Source organism: Eumetopias jubatus, unplaced genomic scaffold (genome assembly GCF_037043125.1).
Source record: "Eumetopias jubatus isolate StellerSeaLion01/CBP00866 unplaced genomic scaffold, mEumJub1_p1.0 scaffold_10, whole genome shotgun sequence".
In the NCBI taxonomy this organism is placed as follows: Eukaryota; Metazoa; Chordata; class Mammalia; order Carnivora; family Otariidae; genus Eumetopias; species Eumetopias jubatus.
The window spans coordinates 96,912,438-96,933,000 of NW_028274816.1; the positions used below are offsets into that span (position 1 = coordinate 96,912,438).

At 38.8% G+C, this 20,563-nt stretch overlaps 1 protein-coding gene and 1 non-coding gene across 4 annotated transcripts in view; one reads left to right on the forward strand and one right to left on the reverse strand.

The window, feature by feature from the left end:
• Positions 1–20,563, reverse strand: part of TLK2 (tousled like kinase 2) — a 115,107-nt gene that overhangs the window by 88,598 nt on the left and 5,946 nt on the right. The gene's annotated exons all lie outside the window — the stretch shown is intronic.
• Positions 509–617, forward strand: LOC114196765 (U6 spliceosomal RNA). The gene has a single exon (XR_015769404.1). It is a non-coding gene; the product is annotated as a U6 spliceosomal RNA (small nuclear RNA).

Genomic DNA, 20,563 nt, shown 5'->3' on the forward strand with positions numbered 1-20,563 from the left:
TAGTTTTTTGAGGAACCTCCATACTCTTTCCACAATGACCAATTTGCATTCCCAAGCCAACCAGTTTTAATCACCCTTTAAACTGTCAAGCCTGTATTACAATAAAATGGTTTGCCTCACACAGAGGTCAGATTATTCAGCAAGCTGCAGTATTTCAGATATAACTAAAAGGTAAAGACTTTGAACCATTCACCTAAATTAAAAATGCAGGGTGCCTGCCTGGTTCAGTTGGTAAAGCATATGACTCTTGATCTCGGGGTCATGAGCTCAAGCCCCACATTGGGTGTAGAGTTTAATTTAGAAATGCTAAACCAGGGGCCCTGGCTGGCTCAGTGAGCAGAGCATGCAACTCTTGATCTCGGGCTTGTGAGTTTGAGCCACACGTTGGGTATCGAGGTTACTTAAACAAATGAACGTTCTATAATCCTTTGTACTCCAAAGCCCTCATCAATGAAATGAGAATACAAGGTCACTTCTATTACAAGGAGTTCTAGTGCTCACTTCGGCAGCACATATACTAAAATTGGACACATACTAAAACTGGAACAATCCAGAGAAGATTAGCATGGCCCCTGCACAAGGATGACAAGCAAATTCATGAAGTGTTCTGTATTTTTACAAACCGAGGGTTGCTGGAGGGGGGTGGGTAGAGGGATGGGGTAACGGGATGATGGACACTGGGGAGGGTATGTGTTATAATGAGCACTGGGTATTATGTAAGACCAATGAATCACAGACCCATACCCCTGAAACAAATAATACATTATATGTTAATTAATTGAATTTAAATTTAAAACATTAAAAAAATAAAGTGGGAAAAAACACAAGGAATTCTAACAAATATTCTCACTCTCTGTTCTTGGGGAATGGTTTTATATTACTTGATGCTACTATAAATGGTATTGCTTTTCAAATTTCAACTGTCAACTGTGTATTGTTAGTATGTACAAATACAACAGGTTTTCATAAATTGATCTTGTATCCTAGCTAAACTTAAACTCTAGTACCCACAAATCAAAATTTGTGGGATGCAGCTTAGAAGAACTTTCTACATGTGCAATCATGTCATTTATAAGACATCTAAAAAATAAACATAATTTTACTTTTCCTTTCCAATCTATGAGCTTATTCCTTTTATTTGCCTTAATACATCAGCTAGGATCTTCAGAACAGGTTAAACAAAAGCTGTGAAATAAATATCTTTGACTTCTTCTGGACATTAAATTGAAAGCATCCAATCTTTATCATTAAGCATGAGGTTCACCCGTAGGTTCTTCACAGATGCCTTTTATCAGATTGAGGAAGTTCCCTTTATCAGACTGAGGAAGTTCCCTTCTAGTCCTAGTTAACTGAGAGCTTTTATCACAAATTAGTAAACTTTGTTTAAATGCTTTTCATGCATCTGTTACAAGGTCATTTGGTTTTTCTGCTTTATTTTATTAATATGGTGAATTACACTGACTTTAATGTTAAATCAACCTTGCAATTGGGATTAAACCAATTAGTCATGATGTATTATCCTGTGTGTGTGTAGATTCAATCTGCTAATAATTTTTAATGATTCTGAGTATATATTCATGAGGGATACTGAGCTATACTTTTCTTTTTTCCTCATGTCTTTCCCTGGTTTGATATCAAAATAATGTTGTCTCGTAAGTTTTCTGAAATTTGTGAAAATTTGTTACTATTTCTTCATTAAATGTTCAATAGAATTCACCAATAAAGCCATGTGAGTCTAGACTTTTCTTTGTAGAAAGGCTTTTAACTATAAATCCAACTTTAAGGGGTGCCTGGGTGGCTCAGTCGATTAAGTGGCTGCCTTCGGCTCAGGTCGTGATCCCAGGGTCCTGGGATCGAGCCCCACGTCTGGCTCCCTGCTCAGCGGAGAGCCTGCTTCTTCCTCTCCCTCTGCCTGCCACTCTACCTACTTGTGCTCGCTCTCTATCTCTCTGTCAAATAAATAAATAAAAATCTTAAAAAAAATCCAATTTTAAAAAATAAATACAGGGTTATTCAGATTTGCTATTTCATCCCAGCTTTTTATTTCTTTCCTTCTTCTTAGTGTGATCTTTTTCTAGTTTCTGAAGGCAGAATATTGGGTAATTGATTTTAGACCTTTTTTTTTAAGATTTTATTTATTTGACACAGAAAGAGGGAAAGCACACATGAGTGGGGGCATGGTGGGTAGGAGCAGCAGACTCCCCACTGAGCAGGAAGCCCAATGTGGGGCTCGATCCCAGGACCCTGGGATCATGACCTGAGCCAAAGGCAGATGCTTAACCAACTGAGCCACCCAGGTGCCCCAGAGCTTTCTTTTGAAGCTTTAAGTTTCCCTCTAAAACACTGCTTTAGCTGCATCCCACAAATTTTGATATACTGTGCTTTCATTTTCATTTAGTTCAAAATATTTTCTAATTTCCCTTGTGAATTCCTTTTTTCCCTTATGAATTCATCTTTGACCTACGTTTATTTAGATGTTATTTAACTTTCAAATATTCAGCAATTTTCCAGATTTCTTTTTCTTCTTGATTATTTAATTCCATTGTAGTCAAAGTACTCCTTATAATTTAAATCCTTTTAAATTTGTTGAAACACGTTTCATAGCCCAGCATATAGCCCATTTTGATAAATGTTACTTGCACACTTGAAAGGAATGTGGGCATGGTAGTCTATAAACATCAATTAGGTACAGTCCATTGATTGTCATGTCCGCTGACTTTTTGCTTGCTTGTTCTATCAGTTATTTAAAGAGACTGTTGCAATTTCCAACTACTATTATGGATTTGCCTACTGCTCCTTTCAGCTGTCAGTTTTTGTTTTGCTCTAGCATTGGATGAACACACATTCAGGACAGCTGAGTCTTCCCAATGAATTTATCCTTTATTTGTTATAAAATGTACTTTCTTATCCCTTGTAATATTTTCCTTGTTCTGAAGTCTCCTTTATCTAATACATAGTCACTCCAGCCTTATTAGTGTTGATATAGTACCTTTTCCCATACTTTTAATTACAAAGATACAGGTTAAAAATAAAGTGAGTTTTTTTTTAATTTTTTTATTAACGTATAATGTATTGTTTGTTTCAGGGGTACAGGTCTGTGATTCATCAGTCTTACAAAATTCCCAGCACTCACCATAGTACCTACCCTCCCCAATGTCCATCACCCAGCCACCCATCCCTCCCACCCTCCTCAACTCCAGCAACCCTCAGTTTGTGTCCTGAGATTAAGTCTCTTATGGTTTGTCTCCCTCTCCGGTTTTGTCTTCTTTCATTTTTCCCTCCCTTCCCCTATGATCCTCTGTCTTGTTTCTCAAATTCCTCGTATCAGTGAGATCATATGATACTTGTCTTTCTCTGACTTATTTTGCTTAGCATAATACCCTCTAGTTCCATCCACATTGTTGCAAATGGCAAGATTTCATTTTTTTGATAGCTACATAATATTCCATTGTATATATATACCAAATCTTTATCCATTCATCTGTTGATGGACATCTAGGCTCATTCCATAGTCTGGCTATTGTGGACATTGCTGTTATAAACATTGGGGTGCATGTGCCCCTTTGGATCATGACATTTATATCTTTGGGGTAAATACCCAGTAGTCCAATTGCTGGGTCGTAGTGTAGCTCTATTTTCAACATTTTGAGGAACCTCCATACTGTCTTCCAGAGTGGCTGCACCAGCTTGCATTCCCACCAACAGTGTAGGAGGGTTCCCCTTTCTTCACATATTCGCCAACATCTGTTGTTCCCTGACTGGTTAATTTTAGCCATTCTGACTGGTGTGAGGTGGTATCTCATTGAGGTTCTGACTTGTACTTCCATGATGCCAAGTGATGTTGAGCACTTTTTCATGTGTCTGTTGGCCATGTGGATGTCTTCTTTGCAGAAATGCCTGTCCATGTCTTCTGCCACTTCTTGATTGGATTATTTGTTCTTTGGGTGTTGAGTTTGATAAGTTCTTTATAGATTTTGGATACTAGCCCTTTATCTGATATGTCATTTGCAAATATCTTCTCCCATTCTGTCGGTTGTCTTTTGGTTTTGTTGACTGTTTTCTTTTGCTGTGTAAAAGCTTTTTATCTTGATGAAGTCCTAATAGTTCATTTTTGCCCTTGCTTCCCTTGCCTTTGGCGACGTTTCTAGGAAGAAGTTGCTGCGGCTGAGGTCAAAGAGGTTGCTGCCTGTGTTCTCTTCAAGGATTTTGATGGATTCCTGTCTCACATTTAGGTCTTTCATCCATTTTCAGCCAATTTATGTGTGGTGTAAGGGAAATGGTCCAGTTTCATTCTTCTGCATGTGGCTGTCCAATTTGCCCAACACCATTTGTTGAAGAAACTGTCTTTTTCTCACTGGACATTCTTTCCTGCTTTGTTGAAGATTAGTTGACCACAGAGTTGAGGGTCCATTTCTGGTCTCTCTATTCTGTTCCACTGATCTATGTGTCTGTTTTTGTGCCAGAACCATACTGTCTTGATGATAACAGCTTTGTAATAGAGCTTGGAAGTCCAGAATTGTGATGCCACCATCTTTGCTTTTCTTTTTCAACATTGCTCTGGCTATTCGGGGTCTTTTCCGGTTCCATACAAATCTTAGGATTATTTGTTCCATTTCTTTGAAAAAAGTGGATGGTACTTTGATAGGGACCGCATTAAATGCGTAGACTGCTCTAGGTAGCACAGACATTTTCACAATACTTGTTCTTCCAGTCCATGAGCATGGAACGTTTTTCCATTTCTTTGTGTCTTCCTCAATTTCTTTCATGAGTATTCTATAGTTTTCTGAGTATAGATCCTTTGCCTCTTTGGTTAGATTTATTCCTAGGTATCTTATGGTTTTGGGTGCAATTGTAAATGGGATCAACCCCTTAATTTCTCTTTCTTCTGTCTTGTTATTGGTATGTAGAAATACAACTGATTTCTGTGCACTGATTTTATATCCTGCCACTTTACTGAATTACTGAGTGAGTTCTAGCAGTTTTGGGGTGGAGTCTTTTGGGTTTTCCATATAAAGTATATCATCTGCAAAGAGTGAGAGTCTGACTTCCTCTTTGCTGATTTGGATGCCTTTGATTTCTTTTTGTTGTCTGATTGCTGCAGCTAGGACTTCTAGTACTATGATGGACAACAGTGGAGATAGTGAACATCCCTGCCGTGTTCCTGACCTTAGGGGAAAAGCTCTCAGTTTTTCCCCATTGAGAATGATATTCGCTGTGGGTTTTTCATAGATGGCTTTTATGATATTGAGGTATGTACCCTCTATCCCTGAAGACTTTTGATCAAGAAAGGATGCTGTACTTTGTCAAACGCTTTTTCTGCATCTATTGAGAGGATCATATGGTTCTTCTTTCATTCATGTATTTTATCACATTGATTGATTTGCGGATGCTGAACCAACCTTGCAGCCCAGGAATAAATCCCATTTAGTCGTGGTGAATAATCCTTTTAATGTACTGTTGGATCCTATTGGCTAGTATTTTGGTGAGAATTTTTGCATCCATGTTCCATCAGGGATATTGGTCTGTAGCTCTCCTTTTTGTCTGGTTTTGGGATCAAGGTAATGCTGGCCTCATAAAATGAGTTTGGAAGTTTTCCTTCCATTTCTATTTTTTGGAACCATTTCAGAAGAAAGGTATTAATTATTCTTTAAACATTTGGTAGAATTCCCCTGGGAAGCCATCTGGCCTGGGCTCTTGTTTGTTGGGAGATTTTTTATTACTGCTTTGATTTCCTTAGTGGTTATGGGTCTGTTCAGGTTTTCTATTTTTTCCTGGTTCAGTTTTGGTAGTTTATACGTCTCTAGGAATGCATCCATTTCTTCCAGATTATCTACTTTGCTGGCATATAGTTGCTCATAATATGTTCTTATAATTGTTTGTATTTCTTTGGTGTTGGTTGTGATCTCTCCACTTTCATCCATGATTTATTTATTTGGGTCCTTTCTCTTTTCTTTCTGATTAAGTCTGGACAGGGGTTTATCAATCTTATTAATTCTTTCAAAGAACCAGCTCCTAGTTTTGTTGATCTGTACTACTGTTCTTTTGGTTTCTAGTTCATTGATTTCTGCTCTGATCTTTATTATTTCTCTTCTCCTGCTGGGTTTAGGCTTTATTTGCTGTTCTTTCTCCAGCTCCTTTAGGTGTGGGGTTAGGTTGTGTATTTGAGACCTTTCCTGTTTCTTGAGAAAGGCTTGTATTGCTATATACTTTCCTCTTAGGACCATCTTTGCTGCATCCCAAAGATTTTGAACAGGTGTGTTTTCATTTTCATTTGTTTCCATGAATTTTTTTAATTCTTCTTTAAGAATTAATAAATTGACCCATTCATTCTTTAGTAGGATGCTTTTTAGCCTCCATGTATTGGAGTTCTTTCCAACTTTCCCTTGTGATTGAGTTCTAGTTTCAAAGGCATTGTGGTCTGAGAGTATGCAGGGAATGATCCCAATCTTTTGGTACTGGTTGAGACCTGATTTGTGACCCAGGATGTGATCTATTCTGGAGAATATTCCATGCGCACTCGAAAAGAATGTGTATTCTGTTGCTTTGGGATGGAATGTTCTGAATATATCTTTGAAGTCCATCTGGTCCAGTGTGTCATTTAAAGCCTTTATTTCCTTGTTGATCTTTTGCTTAGATAATCTGTCCATTTGATGGAATGGCGTGTTAAAGTCCCCTATTATTACTGTATTGTTGTCAATGTGTTCCTTTGATTTTGTTATTAACTGGCTTATATAATTGGCCGCTCCCATGTTAGGGGAATAGATATCTACATCTGTTAGATCTTATTGGATAGACCCTTTAAGTGTGATGTAGTGTCCTTCCTCATCTCTTATTATAGTCTTTGGTTTAAAATCTAATTTGTCTGATAATAAAGTGACTTTCTTGTAGACAGCATATGGATGGGTCATATAACAGTGACCTAACCTGACACTCCCTTCTAAATGGAGTGCTAGACCATTAACAATTTATTTAATATCAATATATTTGGATTTAAATCTGCCATATTGCTTATTTTCTCATTTGTCACATCTTCTTGTTTCTTTTCCCTCTCTACCTTCCTTAAGACTGAGGTGTATTCTTCTTTAAGTATTCCATTTTATCTCCACTGAGGGATTATTAGCTATTACCTCTTAGTTGCATTATTTTTTTAGTGGTATTTAACTTATCATGGTTTACATTCAAATAACCAGAAATAATATTATCTGAAATTAATAACATAGACCAGATCTTAGAAATTCACCGTAGGGGCGCCTAGGTGGCTCAGTCAGTTAAACATCTGCCTTCAGCCCAGGTCATGATCTCAAGGTCCTGGGATCAAGCTCCATGTCAGGCTCCCTGCTCAGCAGGGTAGTCTGCTTCTCCCTCTCCCTCTCCCTCTGCCCCTCTCTCTTGCTCACTCACTCTCTCAAATAAATAAAATCTTCAAAAAAAAAGAAAGGAAGGGAGGGAGGGAGGGAGGAATTCACTGTAATCAAAGGTTTGGTAGTAAAAGCAGAATCCCATTATAGCAAATGTCACTATAAAAAGTTTTAGGGGACACCTGGCTGGCTCAGTTGGAAAAGCATGTGACTCTTGATCTCAGGGTTGTGAGTTTGAACCCCATGCTGGGTGCAGACGTTACTTAAATAAAAAACTTAAAAAAAAAAAAAGTTCTACAAGGATACCCCATAATAAGAATTTTGTTCTAAGCTTATATTTCAGAAATAAATAAAACTTTGGAGAACTAGTTAAAACAACTTATCTACCATGGCACCTGGGTGGCTCAGTCAGTTGAGCGCCCGATTCTTTGGTTTCGGCTCGGGTCATGATCTCAGGGTCATGGGATCAAGCCCCACATCGGAGCTCCGGCTCCATTCTCAGCACAGAGACTGCTTGTTCCTCTTCCTCTGCTCCCCCCACCCCCACTCTCTCTCTCAAATAAATCTTTTTAAAAAATAAAAATAAGTTATCTACCACAAATAATTCTGTATAACAAATGTTCCATCAGTTCTGTTCCAGAATATGTCACAATTTTTAAAAATTTTCCTTACTGAGTTCTATTAACAGTTAAGACCTTTTAATTTTGCTCCACTATCTAGCATGACATACATGCTCACCTCACTTTTCCCCACATAAAATATTCCAAATCATCTCTAGAATAATCCTCTCTCAAGATTACCCACCAAATAACCATGCAGTATTAAAAAGGAGAGCTTTTATATAACACCATCAACTATGTCTAAATATATTAAATCTCAGGGCACCTGGGTGGCTCAGTAAGTAAAGCATCCAACTCTTGATCTCAGGGTCATGAGTTCTAGCCCTACTTAACTGGGCATGGAGCCTACTTTAAATAAATAAAATCTCTTAACTTTCTAATTCATTACATGGAACTTCTGTTTTCTTTCCAGGACTTACAGAATTATGACTTGCAATACTATGTATGTCACCAATTAATTCCATTATCCCAAACAATGAAAGCACTATAGAATTTGTTATGGTGAGAGTTTATCTGTAATAGTGCTTGCAGCAGAAATTAATATGGGTCCTCATCTAAACCACAGAAGAGGGGCGCCTGGGTGGGTCAGTCAGTTGAGTGTCTGCCTTCGGCTCAGGTCATGATCCTAGGATCCTGGGATGGAGCCCCACATCGGGCTCCATGAGCAGGCCTGCTTCTCCCACTCCTTCTCCCTCTGCCTGCTGCTCCCCCTGCTTTTGCTCTCTCTCTCTGTCAAATAAACAAATAAAATATTTAAAAATAAAAATAAATCACAAAATATATATTATTGACACATATACACACAGAACTCCAAAGAGCTTTGGAGGTTATCTGGTAGAGGCCTGTTCCTTAGATTCCCCAGTAGGGCCTCTGAACTACCATCTACCTACACAGTCTATTTAAAAGGCCAAACTGGGACACCTGGGTGGCTCAGTCGGTTGAGCATCTGCCTTCGGCTCAGGTCATGATCCCAGGGTCCTGGGATCAAGCACTGCATCAGGCTCCCTGCTCAACGGGGAGCCTGCTTCTCCCTCTCTCTCTGCCTGCCCCTCCCCCTGCTTGTGCATTCTCTCTCTCTCGAATAAATTAATTAATTTAAAAATAAAAAAATAAAAAAATAAACGCCAAATTGAGGGGCTCCTGGGTGGCTCAATCAGTTGAGCATCTGTCTTCAGCTCAGGTCATGATCTCAGGGTCCTGGGACCTATGAGCATCGGGGGGCCCCCCCACTCAGAGGGGAGTCCACTTCTCCCTCTCCCGCCCCTGCTCATGTGCACTCTTTCTCTCGAATATACAAATAAAATATTTTATAAATAAATAAATGAAATGCCAAATTGACTTGACATTAGCTAAAATTGTATCAACTCCATATAGATGAATTTCAAATCCTTGCAGTAAAACTCATCACATACTTCTCAAAAGCGCTGATTAATAAAATTAAGGAAACAAAATATTGCTTAATAAACTCAGTTTAAAAGAAAAAAAAGACCTTTTAAAACATGGTCTCCCTGGGAGTAAAGGGATGAATAATAAAAGTTTGCGAATTAGAGGCACGTCTTCTGCACAGTAACTCCCCATACAACATCTCTAATAACTACACATGCTCAAATACTTCCTGTAAAAGACAAATACGTGTTCTAATTTGAGGTAACTAAATGCTATATAGTATTTTTTAACCCTATTGTGAGTTACAAAACTGTTTAAGAATGTATGAAAACCGGGGCGCCTGGGTGGCTCAGTCGTTAAGCATCTGCCTTCGGCTCAGGTCATGATCCCAGGGTCCTGGGATCGAGCCCCGCATCGGGCTCCCTGCTCCGCGAGGAGTCTGCTTCTCCCTCTCCCACTTCCCCTGCTTGTGTTCCCTCTCTCGCTGTGTCTGTCTCTGTCAAATAAATAAATAAAATCTTAAAAAAAAAAAATGGCCTTAAATAAGATCAAATAAAATTAAAAAAAAAAAATGTATGAAAACCATGGAACTCTTACCTCCCAAAAAAGATACATCAGTAAATACAATTAAATTTTACCTAAGATACATCCATAAGTATATACAAATTTTACCTACCATTTTTTTTTAAAGATTTGTTATTTACTTTTATTTCTTTGACAGAGATAGGCACAGCGAGGCGGGAACACAAGCAGGGGGAGTGGCAGAGGGAGAAGTAGGCTTCCCGAGGAGCAGGGAGCCAGATGCGGGGCTCGATCCCAGGACCCTGGGACCATGGCCTGAGCCGAAGGCAGACGCCTAACGCCTGAGCCGAAGGCAGACGCCTAACGCCTGAGCCCCGGGCGCCCCTGGCCTATTAACACCTGTCGGTGGAGTCCCTTGCCATAACTGACCACGAAGAAACCAACGTTTTCATTCACTGGTACAGACTTGGATTGACTGATTGGTGGACACATATAAAAATATATTCCTCTTCTCTATGGAGAGGAATGTGCCTATAACTACCAAAATTACAAATGCTCTCATCCCTTGACCCAGCAATTCCACTTCTAGAGATGGAGCCTGTAAACATATATGAACATGTGTAAAATGTCATTATGCACGAGGCTATTCACTACAGCACTGCTTATCAACAAAATCCTGTTTTCCATTTAGGTGTCCAACAACAGGAAATTGGTTATATTACGGGTCAGCTGTACAATGGAATATTAAGCAGCCTTTGGATAAAAGGACAAGGAAGCTCTACATATACTATTATAAAACAATTTCTAAGATTTTAAGCACAAAAAGCAAAACATACAATACTGTATATACTTGTCACCGTGTTTTTTAAAAAACAGAGGGGGCTAATATACCAATGTATTTGAGTGCACGCACGCAAACGGAGGGGGCTAATATACCAATGTATTTGCATGCGTACATACGTCAAATATATATGATTTGTATCACATATATCATCACATATATATATAAAAGAAACTGCTACTAATAGCTGTCTCTAGGGAGGGAAACCAGATGGACATGGGAAATGTGTCAAAGAGATGTTTCACGTACTAACTGAATATATTGCCTGATCGATATTTAAAAAAGAACCTCTAGGGACACCTGGGTGGCTCAGTCGGTTAAGCGTCTGCCTTCGGCTCAGGTCATGATCCCGGGATCCTGGGATCAAGTCCCGCATTGGGCTCCTTGCTCAGCAGGGAGCCTGCTTCTCCCTCTGCTTGTGCGCTCTCTCTCTCTCTCTCTCTCTGACAAATGAATAAAAAATCTTTTAAAAAAATAAAATAAAAAAAAATAAAAAAGAACCTCTACCCTGGACGCTAAGCAGTTTTGTTAAGCTTCAAAACCAAGCTGATCTAGGGGTGCCTGGGTGGCTCAGTCATTAAGCATCTGCTTTCGGCTCGGGTCATGATCCCAGGGTCCTGGGATTGAGCCCCGAGCGTCAGGGTCCCTGCTCGGCGGGAAGCCTGCTTCTCCCTCTCCCACTCCCCCTGCTTGTGTTCCCTCTCTTGCTGTGTCTCTCTCTGTTGAATAAATAAATAAGATCTTTAAAAATAAATAAATAAAAATAAAACCAAGCTGATCTGTACCATCATTCTGTGACTTATTCTGTAATGATATTTTATCAGAATGTTTCTTAGGTTGTTTATTTATAGTGTATCTTACGTGATCTTTCTGAGCAACATAGAAAAAGTCTCATGTCCACACACAATCTGACTCCTGAGCAAATTATACTCCCTTCTTTTAGGCTCACGGTATTTTTCACATCTCTATATCCACCCTCAGCTGTGTGCCCTATACGTCTGGGCCCATGTCTGCCTGATTATAAGTGCCTCAAGAGAATACAATGCATCTTGCTGATTTTTTTTTTAAATCCTCAGTAACACCTAGCCATAGTACAGACTCAATAAAAGTTGGTTGAACTCAGTTGCTGAAAAATTTGAATATTAAAATTTCAATATAGCTATTATGTCTCTTCCTTCATCTTATCCAGATTAGCATACAAGTAGTTCAAATGGTTTATAAGATACTGATGGAATATTTTGTGTCTTGGTTCTAGCTGGTCAACTGGTAATGTAACGCAAACTGGATAAGTTAGTTTTGGTTTGATGCTAGTAGCTTCTGCTAAATTTGAACATTAAGTCTGTCTATTAGAGTTAATTAACAGAAGATATCCTGAACTGGAGGCACCATCTCCTGAGATCAGCGGCCCTTCAGATTACATTTTAATTCCACAATTAATCCTTAGTATTCCTCTGGAGTCAGGCAAAACAGGAACTAAATTAATACCAACTCTGGCAGCAGTTTATGGGATAAGTCACATATTTATTCTTCAGAGAAGCAGTTATCAGTCATACAGGTCGCATCCATTACAGCAGACGCCAACATCTTGTTATCTTCACAGAACTTAATATTTAAGGCAATACTGGTTAAAATAAAACAGGACGCCAAATTTGGATACCTTGCTATTATTGTTCTATAACTGGCTAAAACAGGGACACCTGGGCGGCTCAGTCGGTTAAGCGTCTACCTTCAGCTCAGGTCATGATCCCAGGATCCTGGGATCGAGACCTGCATCGGGTTCCCTGCTCCGCAGGGAGCCTGCTTCTCCCTCTCCCACTGCCTGCCACTCCCCCTGCTTGTGCTCTCTCTCTGACAAATAAATAAAATAAAATCTTTTAAAAAATAAATAAATAAAATAAAATTGGTTCAAATAAAAGGCTATCCTATATAACTCACCAAATTACATGACAGCTTAGTTCTTCCACTTCCCAGGCCAATAGTACAAATTACAAAAACGGCAGTTTGAGTATTATTACTAGTTCTTCTACAGATGTTAATGAAATTGCTAAGACTTTGAAGGCTTTTGCTGGATGTGAACTAAAAGAAAAAGAATCACCATTTTTGTCTGCCCTTTGTCGATTATAAGGGCTGAGGGGGTCAAACTCCAACAAAATAATGAAGTTTAATATGATCCAGCCATTCCACTTCTGCATATGTACCCAAAAGAGATGAAAGCAGGGAATCAAACAGACATCTGTGCACCCATGTTCACAGCAGCAGTATTCACACTAGCCAAAAGGAAGAAGAAACCCAAGTGTCCAATGACAGATAAACATAAATAAAATGTGGTACATATAATGGAGTATTATCCAACTTTAAAATAGGAAGGAAATTCTGACACATGCTACAACATGGATGAACCTTGAGGATACTAAGTGAAATAAGCCAATCACAAAAAGACAAATACTTTTTGAATCCGCTTAGATGAGATTTCTAAAGTAGTCAAATTCAGGGGCTCCTTGGTGGCTCAGTCGGTTAAGCGTCTGCCTTTAGCTCAGGTCATGATCTCAGGGTGCTGGGATCGAGCCCCGCATCGGGCTCCCTGCTCAACAGGGAGTCCGCTTCTCCCTCTGCCCCTACCACCCCCTCCCCGCTCATGCTTACTGTATCTGTCTCAAATAAAGTCTTAAGAAAAAAATAGTAGTCAGATTCATAGAAACAGAAAACAGAAGAGTAGCTGCCAGGGACTGAGGGGAGGGACAAATGGGGAGTTATTGTTCAATGAGTACAGAGTTTTATTTTTGCAAGATGAAAAGTTCTTGAGAGAGATGGTTGTGATGGCTGCACAACAAAGTGAATATACTTAATGTTACTATACATTCAAGAATGATCAGAATGGTAAATTTTATGTTATGTGCATTTACCACAGTAAGAAAAAAAGTAAAGTTTAATGACCAAGAAATTCAGGAAAGCAAAAAGGCTGATAGAGTCATGAGAACCTTGGAAAACAGGCAAAACTCATAAGCCAAATGGACAAGAGCTCCCACTGGTAATCCAGATCCTCTAGACTGCTCTAATCTGCAAAGGAGTGTTCTGTGGGTAGAACGCAAGAACAGTCCATGAAGAGTACACGTATCATGGGGTGCGTGGCTGGCTCAGTTGGTAGAGCATTCGACTCTTGATCTTGGGGTCATGAGTTTGAGCCCCACATTGGGGGCAGAGTTTACTTTAAAAAGAAAAAAAAAGTAGGGGCGCCTGGGTGGCTCAGTTGGTTGAGCGACTGCTTTCGGCTCAGGTCATGATCCTGGAGCCCCGGGATCGAGTCCCGTATCGGGCTCCCTGCTCGGCAGGGAGTCTGCTGCTCCCTCTGACCCTCTTCCCTCTCGTGCTCTCTATCTCTCATTCTCTCTCTCTCAAATAAATAAATAAAATCTTAAAAAAAAAAGTACACTTATGATGAGCACTGAGTAATGTGGAGAATTGTTGAATCGCTGTATTATACACCTGAAACTAATGTAACACTGTTAACTATGATGGAATTAAAATTAAAAACTAAAAAAAAAAAAAAAAAAAAGAACAGTCCAAGTTATGAAACAAGATTTCCCATGAAAGTCTCTGTAAGGGCAAAAAAGCTGACTGGGGGCAGGCAGGTGCTAAGACAACCCTCCGAGAGAAGCTCTGTGGCCCCACACTAGGTCAAAAGACTACCCTCAAATGAACCAAAGAGAACAGAGAGATGGGAAGGCAAACCACTCTGTAGGGCAAAGTCACCAAATACTCCAGGAATGATTTTATTTTTAGTATGTCTTAAGTCTTAGGAAGGAGTATCTGGGACTAGAAAAAGTAAAGTTTCCTTCTGGGCTAGGGAAACTGGGCAACTGTACTGTAAAAAAAGTCAAAGAGAATAGCCCAAGAAGCATTTAACATGGCTAACACAGTAGGAAGCAGATTCCACACTAATCCAACCCCATCACATTTAGTAGTAGTGAGGGCCAAGTGAAACCTACCACCAAGAGGGACCTAGCAATTTGAGACCCAGACAAGGTAGAGAATGAAGAACAAGACTGACCAAACCAAATCATCCCTAGACTCAGGGATGAAATACAAAATCACTGATAATATATATTCCCCTTCTCTTGCCTTTTTAAAAACAGTTTTAGGGGGCGCCTGGGTGGCTCAGTAGGTTGGGCGACTGCCTTCGGCTCAGGTCATGATCCTGGAGTCCCGGGATCGAGTCCTGCATCGGGCTCCCTGCTCAGCGGGGAGTCTGCTTCTCCCTCTGACCTTCCCCCCCTCTCATGTGCTCTCTCTCTCTTTCTCTCTCTGAAATAAGTAAATAAAATCTTTAAAAAAAATAAAATAAAATAAAAAATAAAAATAGTTTTAGGGAATATTTCAATTCAGTCTTTATTTTTAACTAAAAGTAAACAGAGAATAAGAAATAGCAAAATGACTCTAATGGCCAGGAGTGATGACAATGACAACACTTCATATAGGAAGTAAGGAAGCAGGTAAGTGAAAACTCACAAGGGAGAAACCTAGGTATGGATTCTTACCCGCTATGGTACAAGAGTCCATGCACACTTTGTAAGTGTTAAACAGGTTTGTATTACTGACTGTAAAAAAAGAGAAATGAGGAATTACTGTACCAAAATCCATGAGAAGACAAAAACCCAGAAAGGTAAGCTCAGCATTCAAAAAAAATTTATTTCTATTTGAGGGCATTTGCTGATTTAATTCCAAAGTAAAAGTGAAACTGAGTTAGGATGCCCAGGAGTGCGGGGAGAGAATGAAGTTCAAAGGCCAAGCCCTTCCCAGTGAGGGGAGTCTAGGAAACCCACCCCATATTTTAAACAAGGACCAAAGGGCTACCTTTACAGCCAAGAGTGACCCAGAAACAAACCAGCCTTCATGGAAACTCAATGGATAGGTGTATGCAGATCAGACAAATTAAAAAAAATGAAGTGGAAGGTAGGTCAGAAGAAACTATCCAGCATACAGCCTTGGGAAATAAAGACCAGCAATCCAGAAAACAGAGTAGGAGGCAGAGAAAATACAGTAAGAAGGTCTAATATGTTTAAACAGAGGACAAGAAGAAGAAGAGAGTAAAGCAGAGGCAATATATGGGGAGATAATGGCTGAGAATATTCTAGAACTGATTAAAACCAGCAATCCACAGATTCAAGAATCCCAATGAATCCCAACAGAATAAATAAAAGTAATTCAACCATTCACAAAAATCTACACATAGATGTTTATAGCAGCTTTCTTCACAATTGCTAAAACTTGAACACAACCAAGATACCCTTCAGTAGCTGGATGGATAATGAACTGTGGTACATCTAGACAATGGAATATTATTCAGCGCTAAAAAGAAATGGGCTAACAAGTTATGAAAAGCCATGGAGTAAACTTAAATATTACAAAGTGAAAGAAGCCAGTCTGAAAGGCTACATACTGTGTGATTCCAACTATATGACATTCCATAAATGATAAAACTACAGCGGCAGTAAAAAGATCAGTAGTTGCCAAGGCTTAGGGGAAGGAAGGATAAACAGCTGGAGCACAGAGGATTTTTAGGGCAGTAGAACTACTGTGTATGATACTATAAGAGAGAAAGATCCTTATACATCTGACCAAATCCATAGACTGTATGACACCAAGACTGAACCCTAATGTAAACTATGGACTTTGGGTGATAATGATGTGTCAATATAGATTCATCAATTGTGACAAACGTACCACTCTTGTGGGAGATGTTGATACTGTGGGAGGCAATGCATGTGTGGGTCAAAGAGTCTATGAAAAATCTAGGCACTTTCCACCCAATTTTGCCCTGAGCCTAAAACTTCTCTAAAAAGTAAAATCTATTTTTTTAAGTGTATGCTCAGGTTCCCAAAAAACATTCAAACGTAAATAAAGCACGGACAAATAATAAAGGAAAAAAGTAATCCAACCTATACATATCACCCATTCCCACTTTATAATACAGAAAATCAAAGACAAAGAGAAAATCTCAAAAATGGGCAAGGAAAAGATAGATTACCTTCAATAGGACAGCAGTGAGACTAAAAAAAAAGGGGAAGCCAGTAGACAACAGTGAACAATGTACTGAAAGAAAATAATAGCCAACCTAGAATTTTAAACTTAACAAAAATACCATTAAAGAATAAAGCAAAGGGGCAACTGGGTGGCTCAGTCAGTTAAGTGCCCAACTCCTGATTTCGACTCAGGTCATGATCTCAGGGTTGTGAGACAGAGCCCGGTGCCATACTCCATGCTGGGCGTGGAGCCTGCTTAAGATTCCCTCTCTTCCTCCCCCTCCCTCCCCATTAAAAAAAAGAATGAAGCAAAAAACACAGATATTTTAAAGCAGATGAAACGGGGAGACAATCACTGGTAGACCCACACTAGAGAAATTCCAAAGGACGTATTTTAGGAATTATAAATATTTACATGTAAATATTTATAATATCTTAGAAGAAAAAGTGTTCCAGATAAAATGTCAGAGACACAAAAAGAAATGAAGAACAAAGTGGTAAACATAGGTTTACCTATGTAGGTTAGGCTAAAATAACAATGACTACATAAACAAATTCAATAATAATGTGAGTCTTAAAATATATATATACAAATAGTGGGTACATGACATTTCTTGCAATTATCAAAATCCATAAAATTGTGCAACACAAAGTGCAAACCCTAAAGTTAAACTATAGACTTTGGGTTAATAATAACGTAACAGTATTGGTTCATCAGTTGTAACAAATCTACCACACTAATATAAAGTATTAATAGTGGGGAAAACTAGGGGTGCCTGGCTGGCTCAGTCCATAGAGCATGTACCTCTTAATCTCAGGGTCATGAGTTCAAGCCCAGGTTGGGCCTGGAGCTTACTTTAAAAAAAAAAAAAATAATAATAGTGGGCAGAAACTAGAGAGGCAGGGAGGAAGTATATAAAAACTTGGTACTATCTGCTCAATTTTCTATAAACCTAAAACTTTTAAAAAGTAAAGTTTATTAATTAAAAATATATGTATAATTAAATATGGAATAGCATGTGAGTTGGAAGAGAAATAATGGAGTTAAATCTTCAAGCCCCTTGTATCCACAAAGAACAGGACAAAGGTGCTGATTAACATTAATCTTTGACAACTGATAACATGTTGTAATTTCTGTGGTAACCAATTAAAGAGTGCGTAACTTTCAAACTAGAATGGAAAAATGGAATGTTAAAAATAAATAATAAGACAACTGACAAAAATTTGAAGGTAGGAGAAAGTATTAAGTGCTTATTTCTCTATCTTTCAAGTAGAAAATTAATAAATGAAAAAAAAATCATTTCAAAAGAAGGTAAAAAAGGCATAAGAAAGATTTAAAAAGAAACACCAGGAAGATTTAAGCCTAAATATGTCATCGCATTAAATGTAAATGAACTAAATCTTCTAATTGAAAGACAAGAATTTTGAGACTGGAGTAAAACCATAAGCTAGAGCAGACCATGCCTATATGGATGACAACTGACTCTACTTTGATCTTCTCAATACTCTTTTCCATTCAATGTACACAATGTGCTGAGCATTTCAACAGAGATAAAGATATCATACATGTTCCCAAGGAGACTAATAAGGGAAACAAATAATGTTATAATAAAAGGTTTCCAAACGCTAATAAAATAATGCAACTAGAACAGTGCAGCTATTTGGAAAAGCTATAAAGATGACATCTAGATTACACTTTGAAGAATAAGCTGAAAGTTCATCAGGCAAATAAAAAAGGAAAGGTAAAGGAGAAAGTATGAGCCTGTTTGCTAACATTACAGGTTAAGAGATCAGTCATAGTTTAAGGGAGAATACAGCAGAGGGAGAGAATACAACTGCCAATGAAGTAGAAAAATTAGGATAGGAGTTTTAGCTCTGTCCAACAGGCAATGGGAGCCCTTAAAGCAAGGGAGTAAAACAATAATGCTGGTATTTTTAGAAATATATATTTTTCTAATTTGAGAGAGAGAGAGAGAACAAGTGGGTGGGGGGAGGGGCAGAGCGAAAGAATCCTCAAGCACACTCGCCACTGAACATGGAGCTCCATGCAAGGCTCGATCCTACCGCCCATGAGAGGTCATGACCTGAGCCAAAATCAAGAGTTAGACACCCAACCTACTGAGCCACCCAGGCACCCCTATTTTTAGAAATCTAACTGGGGACAGTTTACAGAAAGATAAACGGGGTAGGAGAGACTGGCTACTATAGTTATGAATGAGGAAGGATTGAGAAAGCAGTCAGGACAGACAACTGCTTGAGAAATTTCAGAGAAAGAAGAGACATGAGTTGATACTTGACTACATGTGAAATGAGAGGAAAATTAAACAAATACTAAGTAAACGAAAGGGAGAAGACAACATAAAGCCAAACATAATAAATTTAACAGTGCTTTAAAATCCAATGGTGTAAGTTTGACTATTTCTCTGAATTTATGCTTATTGAGCACTGTCTAACTATGAATTAAATGCAAAACACCAAAACATCTATTTTTTTAAATTACTGGATTGGTACGTAAAATAACTAACACTAGATATCCATAACTGACACCTTTTTTTAAGGGAGGGGCAGAGGGAGAATTTTTTTTTAGATTTTATTTTTTTTAGAGAGAGAGGGCGTGCGTGAGCATGGGGGGGTGGAGCAGGGCAGACAGAGAGGGAGCAGCAGACGCCCCACTAAACAGAGAGGCCGATGTGGGGCTTGATCCCAGGACCCCGGGATCATGACCTGAGCTGAAGGCAGATGCTTAATCAACTGAGCCACCCAGGTGCCATGAGAGGGAGAATCTTAAGCAGGCTCCACGCCCAGTGCAGAGCATAACGCCAGGCTCAATCTCATGACCCTGAGATCATGACCTGAGCCAAAATTAAGAATCAGGCACTTAACTAACTGAGCCACCCAGGCGCTCCCATAACTGCACCTTGTAATTGATGCAATTAACTAAATGACAGGAGAAAAAGTGTAAGTTGGTTAAACATCTTTTCAGAAGACAAGTTTGATTAAAAAAAAGTCAAATTTGATCATTTTAAATGATCATGTATCAGAAAAAATAAAAATAAAATTTTTAAATTAAGGTGATCATGGGGCGCCTGGGTGGCTCAGTCGGTTAAACATCCGACTCTTGATTTCGGTTCAGGTCGTGATCTCAGGATCATGAGACTGAGCCCAATATGGGGCTCTGCGCTCAGCATGTAGTCTGCTTGAGATTCTCTCTCTCCCTCTGCCTCTGCCCCTCCCACTGCTCACATGCACACGCTCTCTCAAAATAAATAGGCAAAACCTTAAAAAAAAAAAAGGTGATCATGTAACACAAATTTATACGAGGTAGAAAAATAGATCATTTTTCTTTAAGACATCAAAAATCTACTGTGTGATACTACTTAAAAGTATATGGTCTTACTTCAGGCTCTACAAAGCGAAGGTTCTTGTGTTAGAACAGACTGTCCCACTTTAATGGCTTGTCATTTTGTTCTTCTTTTCAATACCATCACATACTACATAATCCTTTTTATTCAATACAACTGAAACTAATGATATTAATCAAAACAGTAGATTGCAATGGGGAATCTAAAAAAAAAAATTACACCTTAGACATTTTCTTTGAACTTCAAACCTATAAATGTATAATCTGTTGCCAGTCTTTTGATGCAGGCCTTGAGTTATAGATCCACTGACTATAGTTCCAGTCTCACACAAACCACACCCATAATGCATCGTCCACAATTTCTAGTTTCAATTTCTTTAAAAGTGAAGCGAGACTTAAAAATACTTGCCAAGGATCTAAATGAATTCTTCCAAATTACAAAAAAACAAAAATTT